Genomic DNA, 19,702 nt, shown 5'->3' on the forward strand with positions numbered 1-19,702 from the left:
TTACTACACATTTGGATTCTGTGTTTGTGTGAAGGCATTACCTCTCCAGACAGTTACCCCTCTCTGCGGAGTCTCTGGCCCCGGTCCCTGTTGGGCTGATTTCCCTGTCTGTGGTTGCTTTTGCCACATGTTTGTCCAGCTACCTGATCCCTGTTGTGGTTATGTAGTGGCTGTCTGACCTCCCTGCGGCTGAATGTAAGACGCATTTGGGTTTCCTTGGACTTGGTTTTGTGAATGAGCACTTTCTGGTGGCTGACCGGGGCTCAATGATCTATGTTTATGGTATTCATTTAACTGACGTCTGTCTACTAGGTGGCCCATCATGTGGCAATAGTAACATTCCCTAGGGTCTGATTGCTGCCAACCTCCCTGGACTCTGCCGCTATAGCTAGGTTGAAACCCTAGGGGTTTCGCAGTGGAGTTCCCTTTAAGACCACTGCCATGTGCATGCTTGCGGCCAACGCGGGCCCCTCAAGATAGTTCTTTTCCAATTTGTGTTGGACCAATTTTGCAGTGTCTCTCTAGGCTACTCCTCATTTTCTCTATCCTTCTCTTGCTTCTTTTTCAGGTAATGCAATGTATGGGCTTGTATCTCCTGACAGGGATTGGTGTCTAGACCCACAGTGCTGTCCAATCCACTTTGTATCATGGTCGGCAGCCCCTTTTTGAGAATAATGCAAAATAATGTGACTTGTGAGCCAGTATCAGTCCAAGGCTGTCCTATCTCTTGTCCCCATCGTTCCCTCATCCTATCTAGAAAATCGCTTACTGTCTCCCCTGGCTTCATAGTTTCTGCCATTAATCCTCCAACATCAGGGCAGTCAGAGAACATCTCCCTCAGGACAGTTCATATTCAGTCCCTGTATGAATTGGACGTGGCATTGTCATTCTCTGTGTTTGTCAGTGTAATTGCTAGGATGCAAGCTTGGGTGAATTCATTGTAAGTTTGCTCTTTGATAAGACACTTAGCAGACATTTGATATTGCCTATGGGAGGGTTTATTCTTGTGGTGTTCTTCTCAAAACATGAGATCCATTTCCACGCTCCATCCAGCAATGGCAATAGCTTTGTCCTTATCCCTTCTTTATCCATTTAGCCCATGGCACATAGATAGTCTCTGGCTTACCCTTCTGTATTAGCAGGTAAATTTTTAGTTTGGATAGCTCCACCGTTTATTCCCTAACATGGCATTCCCATCTTTTTAGGCCTTCTTCATGTAGAGGAAGTCCCACTTTATATCTCCTCCTCCATGCTGGATGCAGTATTTTACTATGGCCATGTCCTCTGGATCGAAGGATCGCTCCATCAGCCAAGATCTATCGTACTGGCCTTTTCCCTCAATCCAGTGGGCTAGAACGTGTCAGAAAGGTCGCACAAAGTTCTCACCTTCCTTTCTGGCCACTATCTCCCTTGGGGGTAGTCTAGCTATCCTGTGGGTTTAGGTGGGGCAGCATATGTCTTTGTCGCTCCCCCTTGTGCACTTGCAAAGGTGCCATCTTGTTTTTCCTAGGACTTGGTTGGATCAGTACCAGTCTACTAGTCTCTTAGATCCTGGTCAGTGCCTCTCCTACATTGAAAATGTGGTGAGGCTCGGATCCCAGCCAGAAACCTCTCATCTAATTCTACCCCTGACTCTTCCTCAATCGGTGCCCTGTGCCTACCCCCACTATCTTCATGTGGAGAGTATGATGCTCTGGTTTCTTGCCGTACTTTCTGAGTCTGACCTCTATTTCTTTCCCTTCTTAGCTGTTGCCTTTCGTCCACATCCCGTCTGGATTGACTCCTTTGCTCTGAGCTATGCGCTGTCCTTTTCGGTCAGGCTTGGTCCTCAAATTCGCTCGCTGTTGTTACCTCGGCTACCAGAGCAAATCCTATAGCTCCGGCCTTGTCGTCAGATCTCGGGACACTGGGGCCTCCTTCCTCACTCCTGAGAGATGGTTCACTGTTTAGAACCACTACTAGCCTCTCTGTCACTCATGTGTTCACCTATACCAGTAGGGCTACGTGTTCTCAGCACTGCTGCGGTTCTATGTGTTGGATGCGATGGATGGGTGTCTCTGGCGCCAGGTCACCAACATCAAGTTGCCGATCATGAGTGTGGAAAATAAACCACTCGGCGAGATTCTCAACACGGGAAGGTCAGGTTTCTCATTGCGAGTGTTCGCGTATGCTCGCGACCGCTCGCGATGAGAATTTACCAGTCTGCATTGAGAAAGCTGCCACTCGAGTACAAATCTCCTCGAGCAGCAGAAAACGACCGCTTGCACTGTGCATGATGCCGTTCGCAATGATTGCACAGTGCGGACAAGCATCTGCACTGTGCAATCATTCCGAACAGCATTTTCCTACCGCACTACGCAGTTCGCATAGCTACGCGTAGCTTGCGTAGTGCGAAGTGCACTTCGCGTATCTACGTGTATTGCTAGTTAGCGAATTACTCCCAGAGTTATGTTGCTATCTGCAGTGCAGGCATGTGGATCTGGGTTTCCTTGAAGATGGGACATAGTTTTAATAATGCCTCTCTCTTATCTTTCTTTTGACCGGTGTCTTTGGTTTGTATTTGTGTTCTCAGGTGTTCAGTTGTGCTTATGTCAAAAGTTCCCTCCTTTGGCCAGGGAAATGTATGTGCCTTTGTGATTGTATCCCATTCTTGGCAAACCTAATTACGTTTATTAGCTTGTGTGAGGAACCTGGTTTGCATGTGTTTTCATGGTGTCTCAATGATAAGTTTGGTTGTTTTATTTATTTTAAATTTTTTTAATTTACAGAGTTTTATATAGCGCAAACTTGACCCGAATCGGGTATCAGAGCGCTTTACATAGCACCAGTTGCATTACATGAGGACACATTCATTTTTGTAAGGCACGGGGAGATTAAGTGATTTGCCCAGAATCACAGGATGTTCAGCGTCATTGCTGAGACCCAAACCCAGTTCCCCAGATTTGAGGTCGACCGCCCTAGCCGTTAGGCCTACTCCTCTCCCCAGTTTTAGAGAAAAAGACACCTTACCTTCTTTGTTTCAAGGTCTCTTTGGTTTCTATCTAAATCATGGGGAAAATATGCACGGTGATACTGCTTCTACAAACTTTTAGCTCATCACTATCTACAGATGCATCAACAGTTCAACATGAACAATTTGGGGTCCATTAGGATGTCGGGCGGATTGCACCCGCCAGGCTGACGGTGGCTACCGCCAGCCTGGCAGGCGCAATCCTCCCGACATCCTTCCCTGAATTCCCCCCCGCCATATTACAATGGCGGGGGGGACCTCAGCGGACCAAAACACCGCCCGCCACTTTTCCGCCCCGGTTGCCTTGTGGACGGGGCGGAAAATGTTTAATATGGTGGCGGTGTCTATGAGACACCGCCATCCATATTACAATAGGCAGTGTTAGATGCCTTTCCGTGGCGGCGCTGCCGCCACAGAAAGGCATGCGGTCTTCACTCTGGGGGCCCCCTGCGGGCCCCCAGAGTGAAGTACAGGTGGGGGGGAGCACATGGGGGGTACCTGTGGTACCCCTTCATTGTCATTTGCAAAGGGGCAGGCACCGCGCGGTGCCTGCCGCTTTGCAAATGACAATGTGAAATTGCATTTTCAGCATTGTGACGGGCGGTGCAGAGAGCACCGCCCGCCACAATGCTGAAAATACAGGATGTGCCCGCCACTGTGGCGGGCGCATCCTAATGGCACCCCCGGGACCCCCGTCCTTATGGCGGGCGGTCCCGATTTACGATAGGATGACGGGCGGGCAAAGTCCGCCCGTCATCCTAATGGACCCCTTAATTCTCACAAATGCCAATGCCTTTGAAGGGCTGTAACATAGATAAAGTACATTTTTCAACAGAAACAGTATCTGAATTATATATATTCCTGGCACCAAATAAAGTTTGTGAGAAATAGCAGCACCTTCATATGAAGCATTTAGTCATCGGCATAAACATAAAATGTAAGACAAAACATGGTTTGCTGTAATTTACCACACCACAACATCACACACATACCGTACATCAATCTCAAGGACTATATAAATAAATACATATTCACCATTCCTAGTGGGCTGACTATTGAAAAAAGGAGACTTCTGTGGAATCGCTTCCGAGGCTGTCTTGAGACTACTCATCTAGGACATATAAAATAGGTAACGTGCCAGATTACTGTCAGTGGCAGGGCGCTCAGATGAACTATTTACCCTTCTCCCTAGTTTGCCATATGCTACATGTTTTACTAAGGTACTGATGTAGACTCTAACCATCTTTGAAGGCTGCTTCAGGACAAACCTCTACCTTGCGGATTCAGCAGAACTTCCAATCAATTGAGGTGTCTGCTCACCTTCTTTCTTGCACACATATGAACTTGTCTAAGTGGGGTCTCCTTCCTTTGACTGCAATGGGTAACTGACATATTATCAACACTACTAATATCGAGCGACAAATTTATCATCACACTAATATGGATGACAAAAATATCCAAAAACTATATTTAGTAAAAACAAAATCACAAATATCCAAATCAAAATATCGCCATTAAGTACATCATTACGCCCAACATTGAAATCAAAAATATAGGACACAAAAATATTGTAAACATTACATCAATATAGAAGATAACAAAAATATTGAAGCTAAAAAATATCGACTACATAATAATACCAATATAAAAAGTTTTCAACACACAAACATAATTATAAGCACTATGCAAACAATATGTAAACATAAATAGAACACCACTCCATATTTGCTTACATTTCTTTCTTTAACCAAAAATAAAATATCATACAAAGACACAACTTAAAAAATACATATTTCAAACATATAATATTTTATTTATTTTATTTTTATTTTAGCGATTTGTAGAGTGCCTGGTGACCCGGAGGCATCCCCGCGCTATAACATTTGTGGAAACCAGAGGAGAAAAGGAGGGGACTTTATTTTGGGAATAGCAGCGTTTTCAGTTTTTTCCTGAAAATCAGATGACTGGGTTCCAGCCGCAGGGGGCGGGGAAGTGAATTCCACCCGGAAGATGCTTTAGCAGAAAAGCGTCGGCCGCCGGTACGAGTCTTCCTGTATCTGGGGACGTTGGCCAGACGCTCATTATCCGAGCGAAGGGACCTGGGGGCCATGTAAGGGGTAACCAGGTCTCTCAGAATAGCAGGGCCAAGACCATTAAACAGTTTGTGTGCAGTGCACAGGGCCTTGAATTCGACCCTTTGACGTATTGGAAGCCAGTGGAGGGCCTTAATTGCTGGTTTGGCTGATACTCTGGAAGGGAGGTTCATAAGTAACCGGGCGGCTGCGTTCTGCGTGCGCTGGAGTTTAGCCATGGTAGCTTCTGGAGCTCCCAGATATACCATGTTGCTGTAGTCCAGCCGCGCAAGGATCAGACCTTGGACCAGGAGTTTCCTGGATAGGGGCGGAAGTATTGGGAGGATCCTGCGGATAGAGCGCATGAGACCAAAGCAGGTACCTGCTGTTTTCGATGCTTGGGTTTTCATCGACAGCTCGGGTTCTAGCCAGACTCCTAAGGTCTTAATTTCTTGTTTCGGGGTGGGAATTTCCCCGAACACGTCTGGCCAGACCGATAATAAATACATTGCTTGATAAAAATAATAGTTATGTTTTGCTAAATTAACGCTTTAACCAAATATACCTTTATTTTTAAAAAATTTGTGTTTTCCAAATAAGACAGATGCTGTAAAATCCATTGAAATAAAACTGCAAACAACAGCAGCTAATAACAATCTATCAACAATTAAATAAAACCTATATAAGACGTAGAAATATTATATATACTCTACCAATACAACTCAACTAGCAGAACAGGCTGTATCTCAGCCAGAATTGTACTAGAACGGCAAACCTTTAATTTTACACTTTCAATAACAACCTTTCAAAGTAAGTATATTATTTACTGTATTTTAAAAGTAACCAAAATACAAGTGATTGCAATTATAAATATATGAAATACCTTATATTTTCTTTCTATACATTATCTCTCCTCTACAGATCTTGCCAACTAAAGTCAAACTAACTACAAACAAACTCAAAGCAAAACCACTAAATAACATGAATATATTTTAAATAAAAACTAACCCACTAATTTAAAATACAAACCAATCCCAGCCACAACCTATCCAACCCATAAAAAAAGGAGTATTTAACAATGTAAATAATAATTTTATTTTCTTCAACTGAAAAACCCAAATACTAACTCCGAAGAAAAACAGAATATTTTACAAAAACCCAAAAATATCAACACACCAAAATATGTAAGTGTATTAACAATTGTTTTTTATGTTTACAAATTGTCCAATATAAATATTTAACATTTTCAACATGTACATTCATTTTCAATCCAAATAAGAAAATTACAGAATGTGCAAAATGTATTACTTCACAGAAAGGAAAACTTCTACTATACTATACGGGGTATACTTATAGCCAAGAAAAACAAATAGCTAACCATATTAATTGGAAATGCACCACACACTATTCAAATGCATGTTATGAGAGGGCAAGAAAAGGGAAACCTGAGTACCAAATGGTAAAGAGCAAAAACACCCCATAAAGTAACAGAAGTAGAAGTCAGAGATGTTTTGGAAAATATTAAGGAAGCTAGTACCAGCTCTGAAAAACCCACAACAGAAATTCTAAAAGATATTCTACCTTGGGTTCCTGAGCATGTAACTGGCCGGTTACTCGCCATCTCAACTTAGAAAAGATTAATAAGCAGCACCAAAAAAGCTGCAACCCATACCCCACCTGCCCCTAAAACTTTCAATGTAGTTCAAATACCCCCGAACTATCAATAATTCATAAAAAAATTTAAAAAATCTTTTGGACCATGAATGTCATGAAAAAATTATTATTGTCTTCGCAACACGCACAAACTTATTATAACTTCAAGCCACGCAACATCTGATATATGACGCCGGGGATAAAAGCATGAAGCTATTAGCATGGCTCAAGCGTAAGGACCGTGAGCGATCCTGGGTCACGGAGGTGAGGAATGAGTCGCGCACCTTGGTATCGGCCGGGATTGACATAGCGGAGGCCTTCGTGTCTTACTATGAAAGGGTGTACACCTCGGTGTGCACCAGATCGGAATCTGACTGTGAGGAGTTCCTACAGGATTTCACCCATCCCACGTTATCCCAGGAGCAGAACGACAGCCTAGAGGCTGACCTTACATTATTAGAACTGGGTGAAGCCCTCAATGCCCTTCAGGCCGGGAAAGTGCAGGGGCCCATGGGCTCCCAGTTGAAATCTACAAGAGGCAAGCCAATGTCGTAACTGAACTAAGGCAAATGTTCCTTGAAGTGAGAGAGGTGGGGAGGCTCCCGTCTGATCAGCAGGAGGCCACAATTGTGGTAATCCACAAGGCTGGGAAACCGGCTGACCAATGCTCGTCTTACCGAACTATATGCTCCTCAATGTGGAGGCCAAGGTTTTGGCTAAAGCCTTGGTGTAGCGACTGCTCTCGGTTCTGACTGACTTGATACATGTGGATCAGTCGGGGTTCATGCCCCACCGGGGCACTTGGCATAACTTACAACTTATTTACGGGGTGCTGTACATGACAGAGGATGTGGGCAATACCCAAACGGCGTTGATGGCGCTGGACACCTCAATAGCCTTTGACAGCATTGAACGGCCGTACTTATTTATGGTCCTGCAACGCTTGACCTTCGGGCCGGTCTTCTGCAGCTGGGTGTGTCTGTTGTATGAGCAGCCGGTAGCAAGGCTAAGGCTAAATGGAGCGATGTCTCTGACGTTTTCCCAGCGGCAGGGTACCAGGCAGGGGAGTCCTTTGTCCCCCCTCCTCTTCGCCTTGGCTCTGGAGCCACTGGCCCACTGGATTTGGCGAGACCAGTCTTTCTGGGGCCTGGCATTTACGGATGAGTGGGAGGAGCGTATATCTTTATACGCCGACGACATCGTCCTCTCCATGGTCAGACCCTGCCATTTAATGGGGCATGCGCTCCATCTCTTCGAACTATTTGGTAGTTACTCCGGCTACACAATTAATTGGGCCAAATCTTTGATTTACCCACTCTCGGGTCCTCCCCCGCAGGTCCCGACGTGATGTCCGGCCTCGTTGTTACTGAGGGATTTAAATACCTCGGGGTGTATGTCACTAGGGACAGGGCGGAGTTCTTCACGAAAAACCTGAAGCTGCATCTGGAGCAGTTAGCATCGGATGTCGCTCACTGGAGGTTCGTGCCTCTCACCCTCATGGGACACACCGCACTCTTCCAAATTTTGGTGTTGCCGCACCTCCTATATATCCTGCAGAACACGCCGTATCCGGTCCTGGGGGGTGTTCTGGCGCATATCTCAGGCTCTGCGGATGCTGCTCTGGGATGGTGGGAACCCGAGAATAGTGTTGCGTAAGCTTACGAGGGGGGTTTACGACGGAGGGCTGGCCCTCCAGGATATCCAGTTGTATTATTGGGCGTCTCAGCTATAGGTGATTAATGACTGGATGTACGTGGCGTGTCGAAACCGGCCTATAGGGTGGATAGATACGCAATGCAGGGGGGCAATTGTGAACCTCTTCTGTACTTGCATATGGGAGTGGTGCTTCAGTGCTGGAGAGAGGCCAATAAATTCCTAGGGTAGGCGGGCAAAAAAATGGGTAGGACCCCACTATGGTTCGGGGACCAGTTAACGGAGGTGAAAAGACTAGCCGGCTTCAAGGGCTGGAAGTTGACTGGGATCGAATACCTGGGGGATGTGTCGAAGGGGGGCGCCCCTGGATCCTTCGACTATCTCAAAAAAGAGTATCAAATGCACAACTCCCAACATTACCACTATCTGCGCCTCACGCACGCCCTACGCACCCATATTCACACAGACACTTCAGTCCCGGAGTAATCGCCTATGGAGGACAGGCTCCTGCTCAACCCTTTCTTAGAGAAGCCCATGTCCACGATCTATCGCAAACTCAGAAATAATATGCCTAACCTCCTGGTGTCCCTGCGGGCGAGATGTGAGGAAGATATCGGCAGCCTGAAAGATGACGATTGGCAGAAACATGAATGATGGATGGAACACCTAACAAACAAACAGCTACCTATGTAGTACACCTTAACAAAATCAAACAAGAAACTAACAATTACTACCCCCAGAAAATCATCATTGATTTTGAACAATCAATAATATAAGCCAGTCTTACATTTTTCCCCCACACAGCCATAAAGTGTGTTATTACCATTTTAACCAAAGCACATGGAGACTTGGCCTGGGCGGTAAATTCCGTTCCGGTCGCGGTATTTGCAGAATTTGGGTAATTTTGCGTTCCGCAGGGAATGCGAAATTTCCCCGAAATTCTGCATTCCGCGACTTCATGACATTTTTTGCTTGTTCGCGTTCTCAAAATGCGTGTTCGCAAGATATTTCCCCCCGAGAAGGAAAAACAGCAATCGCGAACAGGAAAAAAGCATCGCAAACAAGCAATTCCGTGGAGATTTTTTACCGTTTTGCGGAGGTTTGCATTACGCGATTATGCAAATTCTGCCCACCCCTAATGGAGACACCTTTAAAAGGTCTGCCATATGGGCCTGGCGGATGTGGCATGGCAATTACAGTTTAGCCGGAGGTCCCGACCGCCCTATTATGAGTTGCAACAAAAGGCTTGCTGCAGACCGCCATCGCTCCGCTGACACCGCCAGCTATCTCTGACCACCCATCTGGCAGTCAGGGCTAATGAGCCTCCTACCGCCACTCCAACATCCTGTCCCATGATGAGTTGCATTACAGCCGGCCGAAGTACGGTGCTCTCACCTCCAGACAAGAAGCGTCAGAAAGGGAGTGAAATAAGGCTGAACCCCACCTCTACACAGATCCACGCACCCTGTGCCGACATGGAGGCCATCCTACCTGTTATGCAATTGCTCTACCTCATTGATCACCTCCAAAGAAGAGCCCGTTACCAGTGAGTGTCGTCACTCCTTGAATCCATTGTGACCCATGCAAAATGAATGTGTCCCCATCAAACAAACAATGTAGTTTTCCTTTACCGGTAGTTAAAAAGGTCACATGTACACATTTTACTTTGCACAGATTCCAAATTGTGTTGTAAATTCCCTAACGTGCACCCAACACCACAAACATCTGGACAACACATGCACACTGTCTACAAACGATCACATGTGAGTACCACAAAAGTTAAAGTAATGTTGGCGTTTTTCGTGATACACAATACCCCCGCCTTCAAAAATGCACACTAATCTATGTCACACACAACTGTGAAAATAACTATTTTTGCAGCCACAATACCACAGTTCTGCTCCAGTCATACACTGGAACATCACAAAAAATAAGGTTATGTGTCTCCGTGAAATGACTACAACTACAATGCCATACCCATTAAGCAGTGGGAAATATATCCCACAGGATACTAATGACACCATCAGGGTAACAAAACTGTTTGAGCAAGTGGCCCAAGAAAACAACTGCCACATGCATTTGCAATCACAGAACTAGTGGCCAAAAGAAATCACAGATGTGTGTCTTAGAATGAATACACAGAGTTAAAATGAACACATATTTAGGATTTGGAGAAGTGCAAAGCAACAAAACAAATAGTATTAACAGCATCTGTCAAACATCAATTGTAAGTAGCCAAAAAGCACCAACTCCCCATTTCACACATGTACATGCAGACCCACACACACCTAAGCAATGCTGATGCAATCCATGTCTGGAGGCACACATTGAGTGCTACAAATAGCAACACATAATCATCATATATTAATGGGAGCAGAGAAAGCAAATTGTTGCTCACTGTAAAAAGAACAAAATACATACCTGATGCTAAAAAACACACAGCTAGGTCACAATCAGTTGCTCTACACACCAGAAGCCCAATCCATGAACATTTCCTATGATTCAGTGGAACTCCACAACATGTACAAAGGTCACATTACACCTCCCACTTACAAAGGAACACCACTACCCATACAAATAACATTATAAGTATGTACTCCAGGTACCACATACAGCTGAAACAATGTAAAAGACAGGATAGGATAATGTAGTTTACAAAAAAGAACTACATTTATTAGAAGTAATAAAAGGCCAATGGCCAGTCCAATGTTCCAAAGTGCTGAGGATATTGCTGTATCACAGTACTTGCCAAACATGATGCTGCCTGGGAAACGTCCTCAAGAAGGGGCATCTAGTGGGCAGGCCAGGCACCTCAAAACAACAAACTAGGGAGAACTGAGGTCGGGACAGGGTGAAGTAGGGTTGTCAAAGGAAGGTGGGGCAGTGTTTGGGCTAGAACGAACTTCACCAGGTACAGGAGGGGCATCCATGGGATCCTTTGCAGGTGGAATGGTAAGGGTTGGGCTTTGGGAGGTTGAGGGACTACATGTCACTGTTTTGGGTGTGCCTGTGGTTTGTGCAAATGTCTGGGGGCTGATGTTGTTTGTGTCTGGGTTGTGTTTGCTGATGCATGCTCAGACTGTATGTGTGGGCTGGCTCTCGTGAAGGTGGTGAGTGTCTGTTCGGTGGGTCCATGTGTGTTAATTTTTCTGCATTTGGGGGGTTTTGAGGTGCATGTGGATGTTGTACTGCATGTCTGCTTATGTTTGTATCTGATTGGGACAGGTATGGAAATGGGGTTTTGGGTTTAGGAAGACGCAGGAGGTGAGCTGGAAAACTTGGCTATGGAAAGGCTGATGGCAGTGAGGAGGTCATAGCCATAAGCGACCTCTGTAGTGCAGACATACTACTGTGAATGCCCTCCAGGAACTCCAGCATCTGAGCCAATACAGTGGAATGCCCCTGGAGTGCCTTTAGCAGTGCATCCTGCCCAACAGAGATGTGTCTCAAAAGGTCAATAGCCTCCTCATTCAGAGCATCTGGGGACACTGGTGCAGGAGAAGAGGTACTTGGGCCAAAGGAGGATATGTGGGGACCAGCAGGAAAGGTGGCTAAGGGAGTTGGGGTGGAGGGCAATGTTGATGTATTCTTAAGTCCTGGATTGTCAACCACCTCCGCAGAGCAGCCAGTGGAGAAAGAATTCAATGAAGAGATCAAAAGTTGATACTCCTGGGCACGCTCCTCACCCTCTGTGCCAGTGACTCTGCCTCTGTCAGTATCCTAACCAGAGCCACACTGGTCAGCTGTATCCCCAATGCCTCCAGCAACATCACCTCTGCTTGCCTGTGTCAATGCTGAAAAGACAGTTCAAATAGGCTTAAGGACACTGAATACATTTCATTCACTAACATACCACAGCTGCAACATCTTCCAAAGGACACAGGGAACTACGTTCATAACTTCTATAGTAGCAATATGGCCGACCATAACTGGCCAGTAGCAGGACATATTGACAGGGCTACAAATGCCACCTACAGCTAAGGACAAACCCAATTCACAAAGGTATGGTTGTCAACACCAACCTTGCAGTGCAGGATTCAAACCAAAGTTGACAGTGGGTGCCCTAACTTGGTCAGCTTAGTCCCATGCAATCAACATGAGAGGTCACCTGTGGTCATGAGAGGGTGCATAGCACACCAAACAATTTTAATTTTCTCACCACAAAAAATGCTAGACCACTGTAAATACCTCATGATTTGAGGTCACAAAATGACACAAATAATACAAAGACTACGCTCAGACATGTAATTAGTCAGTGAGAGCGCAGCCAACAGTGGAGCAATGAACTCCACAGATATTTCACACATTTGAACCAAGGACATTCCGGTCCAGTGTCTGAGACACAAGCACACTACATTATCATTCTACAACATAGTCATGACATCATAACATTACTATAAAAGCAGATCTCTATGACTATGTATCACCAAATATCTAAGATATATCCACAAGCTTGTCTTTGTGTGGAAATCAACATGTCATCCATCTGGAATGTAAATTGCATATTACACAAAGTAGAACACATTATCATTTGTTCAACTAAGACCATCCATCATGCGTAATCTTAGCATGTGTTCAATAGCCTATCAGTCTCATGTACAATTTGACAATATATGCATGGACACATGTATGCAGATTTACACCAGATTATCAGCCAGATTACGTATTTTACCTTGATTCCTTTGTTTAATACATGCTAACACACGTCAGAGAATGTATCAGATAAAATACACAGTATTGTGTGAGCAACATTCCAAACCATGACAACACACTTGGTCTGTGTGAGACATCTCATACACACATCACAACATACATGTGTATGTGACATGACATATCATTCATCCAGGTATTACCACAAGTAAAAAATAAGTAATTTAACTACACTCATCTTTGGATCTTGGACATAAGTATTGTAAGAACAGCATGGTTGCAGCATCACTACCCATACATGCTTGAAAACAAGTCATCTCCACACCTATACTTACCTACATCATCTACAAGAAAACTGCTGCCTGTGACAGGAGGAAATAGTTTAATCACACAATCAAACTCTGTGCAATACTTACCCCCCTGTAGCTGCTATTGGGCCTTCAACAACCCAAAAAGCTCTGGGTTGGCCACCACAAGGGTGCTGCACCAGTGATAGATCCCCAGAGACCGAGTTTTTTGGGCAATGGCTTTCCATAGTACCTTCTTCTGATGTGCTTTGACCTGTTTACACACAAGACATGAAGCAAGAGATTGCAACAACAATTTCAATTAACAAACTTCATAAATGTTAAAAGGATGAGACAGTATGAAAATGTATGTGTTACCTTGCTACACAACATTTGTACTCCACACAATTTAAACTCCATCTCCAACTGTAGACACAATCTGTAAAAACAAGTTTCACTACACTTACCCCTTGTCGTGTAACACACTGGATAACACAGCCTATCTAATACATGGAATGCATGTCCTCCAGTGTTGTACCCTGTTCTTTTCTACATGTGCAAATCTGACAATAATCTGTTTTTATGCAAGGGACAACACTGGAAAATGTTAGCATACTCCCTGTACTCACCTGACACTCATAATAGACATGCCTCGTACTGCCTAAAACTTGTGTGCATACTGACTACTACCATGAGAAGGCCCAATTAATGCATTTGTATGAGTCACAGTTACAGGGACTACTCATACATGGCAGTCATATGTTGGCCAATTATACATATCATGTACCAACAGAAGCAGACATATTTCCAGGATGTGAATCACGTCATGACACATACCCACTGCCATATCAGTCACTCACACATGAGTAGCCTGCAGAGAATTAAAAACATAGTTTGTACCTGCTTAACCACAATAAGTTCTAGAGTCAAATAAGTCCAAAAGACACAACTTGTGACACTTGCAGTGCACACTATTTTTCGGGGTACAATGTAATTGATCATGTAAACAATAATCATATCATTTATCTCCATTCAAAACCACATTGCAAGATGTTTGATGGAAGCAGCCGTGACCCACGCAGGTAATGGTGGTAGGGCGGTGGGGTCGGGTGGGGGGAGGATTTCGGCAGATGATGATGAAAGAAAATTAATTATTTAATTTTTCCTTGTTATCGTCCATCGAAAGTCTTACCACCCGGCCCCACCGCTCTTACCTTCACGGGCCACGGCTGGATGGAAGAATTACAGCTGCTGAACTTGCTAATAACTTGTTGACTACAGGGAATACAAATATACATACATATTAAGATTTTCAGAATACTCAGCCTCTCAGTCAGCGTCATTTGACTTGGTAGTCAATATGCATCATACATGCACAATCCATGATCACAAAAACACGCTAACTTCACATTAATCAACACTTTTACATTATCACAAATGCATATGTGAATTCCAGGCACCTGACGCAACTAGGTATGGGACTAGGAGGTAGACTTTGGAGTTTCACAAACATCATAGGTCAACGACTACGAACAAAGTTTGTGATATATTTAGTTATATGTATGTGAACAAACCTCATTCGATACTGAAGTGACCATCACACGACTAACATACACCATAGACTGGAATTCAAACCATCTACCAAACTTCCTCACCATTTCAATACACAAGTATGCCCATAACCTGTTTCACTTTTACCTGTAGGATGTGAGCACTGGGTACTCATATACACTTTCAAATTGAAATTACACATATACAATCTGCACATGCAGGATATGTATGACTACTCAAAAGCCACATCCAAGTACCACTGTAAATCCAGCATGTAGCAATATGTGTTTGCTTTTGGACATTTCCCAAAGCTACATTTCTATCTACCATAATCACAGGGAAAATGAAAATAGAGCAAGAAGACCACTCTTACACTACCCATGTGCCATCACATCAATGTAATGTTACAAGGGCGACCAATTGTACAACAATGTATTCATCAGACAAATGCAATGACAGAGTACATATTCCATGTGCACATATGATCAGTAAACTCAAACAGGTGACAATGTATATTGCTTACACATAGTTCTCATAAAAATATTACTGCTAGTCAACCCAGTCATGCTCACTCATGTCCATGGACAGCTACAAAATGGTTCATCTGACAATTACACTAAAACATTTCTGTTCATACTTTTTACAGAAAAGCAAAGGCGCACAACACAATTCTTAAACAACGAATTCTAATGATCACAGACGTAGATTTTCTTGGTTGTGATTTTCTTTATTCCAAAAGGGTGTACAATCAAAACACGGGTTTTTTGCAGCCGACGTGTTTCGTCCACTTGGGACTTCTTCAGGGCAGGGTCTCTTGAACATAGACAGCCGTAGTACTGGATAAAGATTTCTTTATGATACAAACATCTCAAGAGGCTTCTTAATTGCTAAAGCTGAAATATCACACAAACGTCATGTTGTGTGCAAGAGTGATTTCAAGAGAATCGTCTTTTAATATATGGCACGGCGTCTAAGGTCAGTCCTCTATATCTGCTGAATAGCGTTAAATTCAGAGAGAGGTGGTCGGAAACTCGATAGTTCCTACAGAAGTGACTCTTGCTAAAGTCCAATACTTTTTATCCCACCAATCTTCGTACCGCACCGCGTGAGAACGGCTTCCTTCCCGGTTTGAGGCACCTCAAACCGGGAAGGAAGCCGTTCTCACGCGGTGCGGTACGGGCCTTTAGCAAGAAGCCTCTTGAGATGTTTGTATCATAAAGAAACCTTTATCCAGTACTACAGCTGTCTATGTTCAAGAGACCCCGCCCTGAAGAAGTCTCTAGTGGACGAAACGCGTCGGCTGCAAAAAAAACGTGTTTTGATTGTACACCCTTTTGGAATAAAGAAAATCACAACCAAGAAAATCTACTTCTGTGATCATTAGAATTTGTTGTTTAAGAATTGTGTTGTGCACCTTTGCTTTTCTGTAAAGATTATTTAAGTTCTTTGATGAACTAGCACTGTGACAGTGGGTGTCAACCAGTGTGCACACAACTTGCCCATACAAACTATTGGGGGCAATTTACAATTGGGAGTGATTTGGGTTAGGTGCTATAAGTCAGGAAGGTTCCACTGCCTCCCTTTTCTTTTTGAAATTTCTGTTCATACTTGTCTGGCCCAAATGCATAGGTCTATGTGAAGTGAAATTAAGTAGGGTGAGGTTTATAGCATATTGACTCTCCTTTAAAAAAATGTTGACAATCCATGCACACTCCTCATGTCAAACCCATTAACTTTGCATGAGCACACATGAATATGTCACCAGGATTTCCTCTGCTACATCAATACAGGAAATGGGGCCAAAATGCAATTTCGGAAAAACAAACTCGCAGGTTACACATAATGCACTATCTGTCATGTTCAAGTATAAATACAAATCAACCCATGTATACTACCTTGACTCACATCATACAACTGTTTGTGAGTCCTAGAAGTCACTTTCCAAGGATTAGCCACAAAAAACATTATTTTCAAGAACTGAGATGATAAAAGAAGATTAAATGAAAGATGTTGCATACTGGTTCTATGTCTCTTTCACAGACCTAAATGGTACCTACATAGTGTCAATAAATCTCACAAATGTGTACATAAGTATAACGTGATGGACGTACGTGATAGCTGCGGCTCACTCAAATGGACAGCATCAATGCGCATCTGCTAAATAGCATTGTATTAACGCAAATCCTTACAATTTGCCTTCTAAATCTAGTGCTTGTGTTCAGCCTTATGAACCACAAAACATGGTGAATGAGTAGGAAAGCAGAAAGCAACTAAGCATGTCAGGTTTTAGCTGATGATGGTTAAGTTGTGTTGAGGTCTCAGCACAATGAAATGAATGTTAACTTAAAAATCGGTACAGGTAACACAGCTCGTTAGATTGGGTTGGCAGAAAGTTTAATCAGATCTGCAAACTGATCTAACTCCCACCCCCACCACTGAGCCAAATTTAAACTCTGTTTGACCAATGGTTGATGCATCATTGATCGTCCCAGCAAATGCTGTAAGAGTTACCAATTGTGGAGGCCCAAGCAAATTAATTGAGCAAGCATGTTCCCTGCCTGTTGCCACTGCAGCCACAGAGGGAAGGATTCCACGCTGATGCATTTCTAATACCATAGCATTTGTTGGACAGGATGATTTTCCGGATGTTTAAAAAAAAGCCTTTAGCAGAAGAGGTATACACTTGGGACAACTTGTCAAATGGGCATCCAAGGGATTTAACAGTACATTCAGGTCAGAAGACACTCCCATTGGCAAACCAAGACACAAATCCACTGTCAATTCAAATGGGCACAACAGACAGCGGAACACGGTTTGTACCAATGATGCCACACTGGTCTAAAGAACAGAAAACAATGTTCGTTCAGCTCAGGAATAAGTGCTGTACAGTAGCACATCCATAGTTGTTTTCCAACAACACAAATGCTGTCCCTGCTGCCAGGTAAACTAAAAGCTGTATGTCTTCACGAAAGTTTGTAAGTTCATAATGAGCAACAGTTGGAATTACCGGACCTGTGTCTCGGAGACTAACAAGTTTAAATAAAGTGTAATACTACCTTGCTATCACACATGTACAAGATACAAGGAACCAGCTCCCTTACATGCTATGTCAAGTTTGGTAGGACGTTCAGCATTTATCTTGGATTCAGACCTTCAAAATTGAAGATCAAACAGCTCTCTGGTGTAAGTTGAGGCCATAACCGTTTGAGCCTATGGAAAAATCCCTGGAAATCAACTTTATATACCTTTACACCATCCTTTCTTTCATTGATTGTATTTATCAATCACACATTCATGTCTCATAATAATCCAACCTCAATCCCATGTATATTCTTATACTGAAATGTAGGCACTTGCAGTATTTTATTAGTATAAAATCGTTTCTTGTCTTGACATTTAAAATTTACGGAAATACTACCCAAACAATACACATAAACAATAAATAAAACCTTTAACATAATTTATACATCCCACTTTATGTTGTCATACACTAATACATAAACACTTTAAAAAGAAAATATAAAGCATAATCATAAAAACAGCATTGGAATCACCCCACTTGAAAAAACCAGTTTTAATATTCTAATTAGATACTGGCCTGGTCCAAAAGCCCTATATACTTTACAAGCGATGCTAAGTACAGTAATTTCCGTGTATCTCACACTCCCTCAGCTTTTATGGATTTCTCGTTATACTATAGGCGTCGACGCGTTTCGGTGGTTCGAATCAATAGATATGGGGCCACCTTCTTCAAGACAGTATTTCATATGGGGTCACTTTTTCATTTGAAAGTTACTTCTGTGTATGTAGAGATAAAAGAACAGTAAACTATATATAGCCTTACATTGCAACATTGATCATATGCCATTTTGTTTCAAAGAAACCCCCCTCTAAAATAACATAAATCTTATTGCACCCTGGGAATGGATTTCATGAAAGAAATACTACCATTATATACACATTTGCTTCCTATCACATCTCTTATCTTTACGAGACGTTCAAATGAACTCTGCGATGTGCCTTAAACTTTGATTTGCATTGCAACCTGAATCGTGTGACACTTCATTGAAAAAATCCCCCCTCTAAATTAGCAGAAACCTTATTACATCCTGGGGATCGATTTAGCACGTTAAAAACATATACATTTACCTCCTATCACATCTCTTATCTTCTCCAACAGTTCAAGTGAGTTATACGGTGTGCCTTACACTTTAGTTTGGAATATAACGGGAATTCATACAATTCAACAGTCTTACCCCCCACAGTCATTCAGTACCCGTCATTTTTTGTACTGACCTTCAAGGTTTCCTAGTGGTTTCGTTAATAGTATGATTCTAATATGGACTTCTGAGTAAGTAGATGCTCCGGTTTTTGGAGTTATATTTCTAATTGGGAGGAAAGACAAGCCTTTTCAGTTTTTTTGTATATATCACTTTTTTACCGCATTATAGTCAGGCACTCCGCGTTCCTCATAAGCAGGGCGTACCCTTCACCAGCAACGCAAATATCCTCGTTGTATTTGTCTCCCTCGAGTTTATAGGGGTGATAGACTCTCTAACAATCAGCACGCATGATGGGCTACATTCCATCACGGACATTTTTGGCATAACGCACGCATTTAATGGCGCTGTATCAACATCTTTACAGCTTTCTCAACCGCTCTCAACTCATCCCTCTTTCCTCTACTCTACCAGGGAATGCTCCTACTGTTTAGAAATGAAATATAATGTGTTTAGCTTAAATTAGGCTCTGTGGTAGTGGTTAAGACTAATGCTTACTACTGTGCCTTTCTCATTCATGCAATATGGTATAAATGTTTCATTACC

The sequence above is a fragment of the Lissotriton helveticus genome, chromosome 4_1 (assembly GCF_964261635.1).
Source record: "Lissotriton helveticus chromosome 4_1, aLisHel1.1, whole genome shotgun sequence".
In the NCBI taxonomy this organism is placed as follows: Eukaryota; Metazoa; Chordata; class Amphibia; order Caudata; family Salamandridae; genus Lissotriton; species Lissotriton helveticus.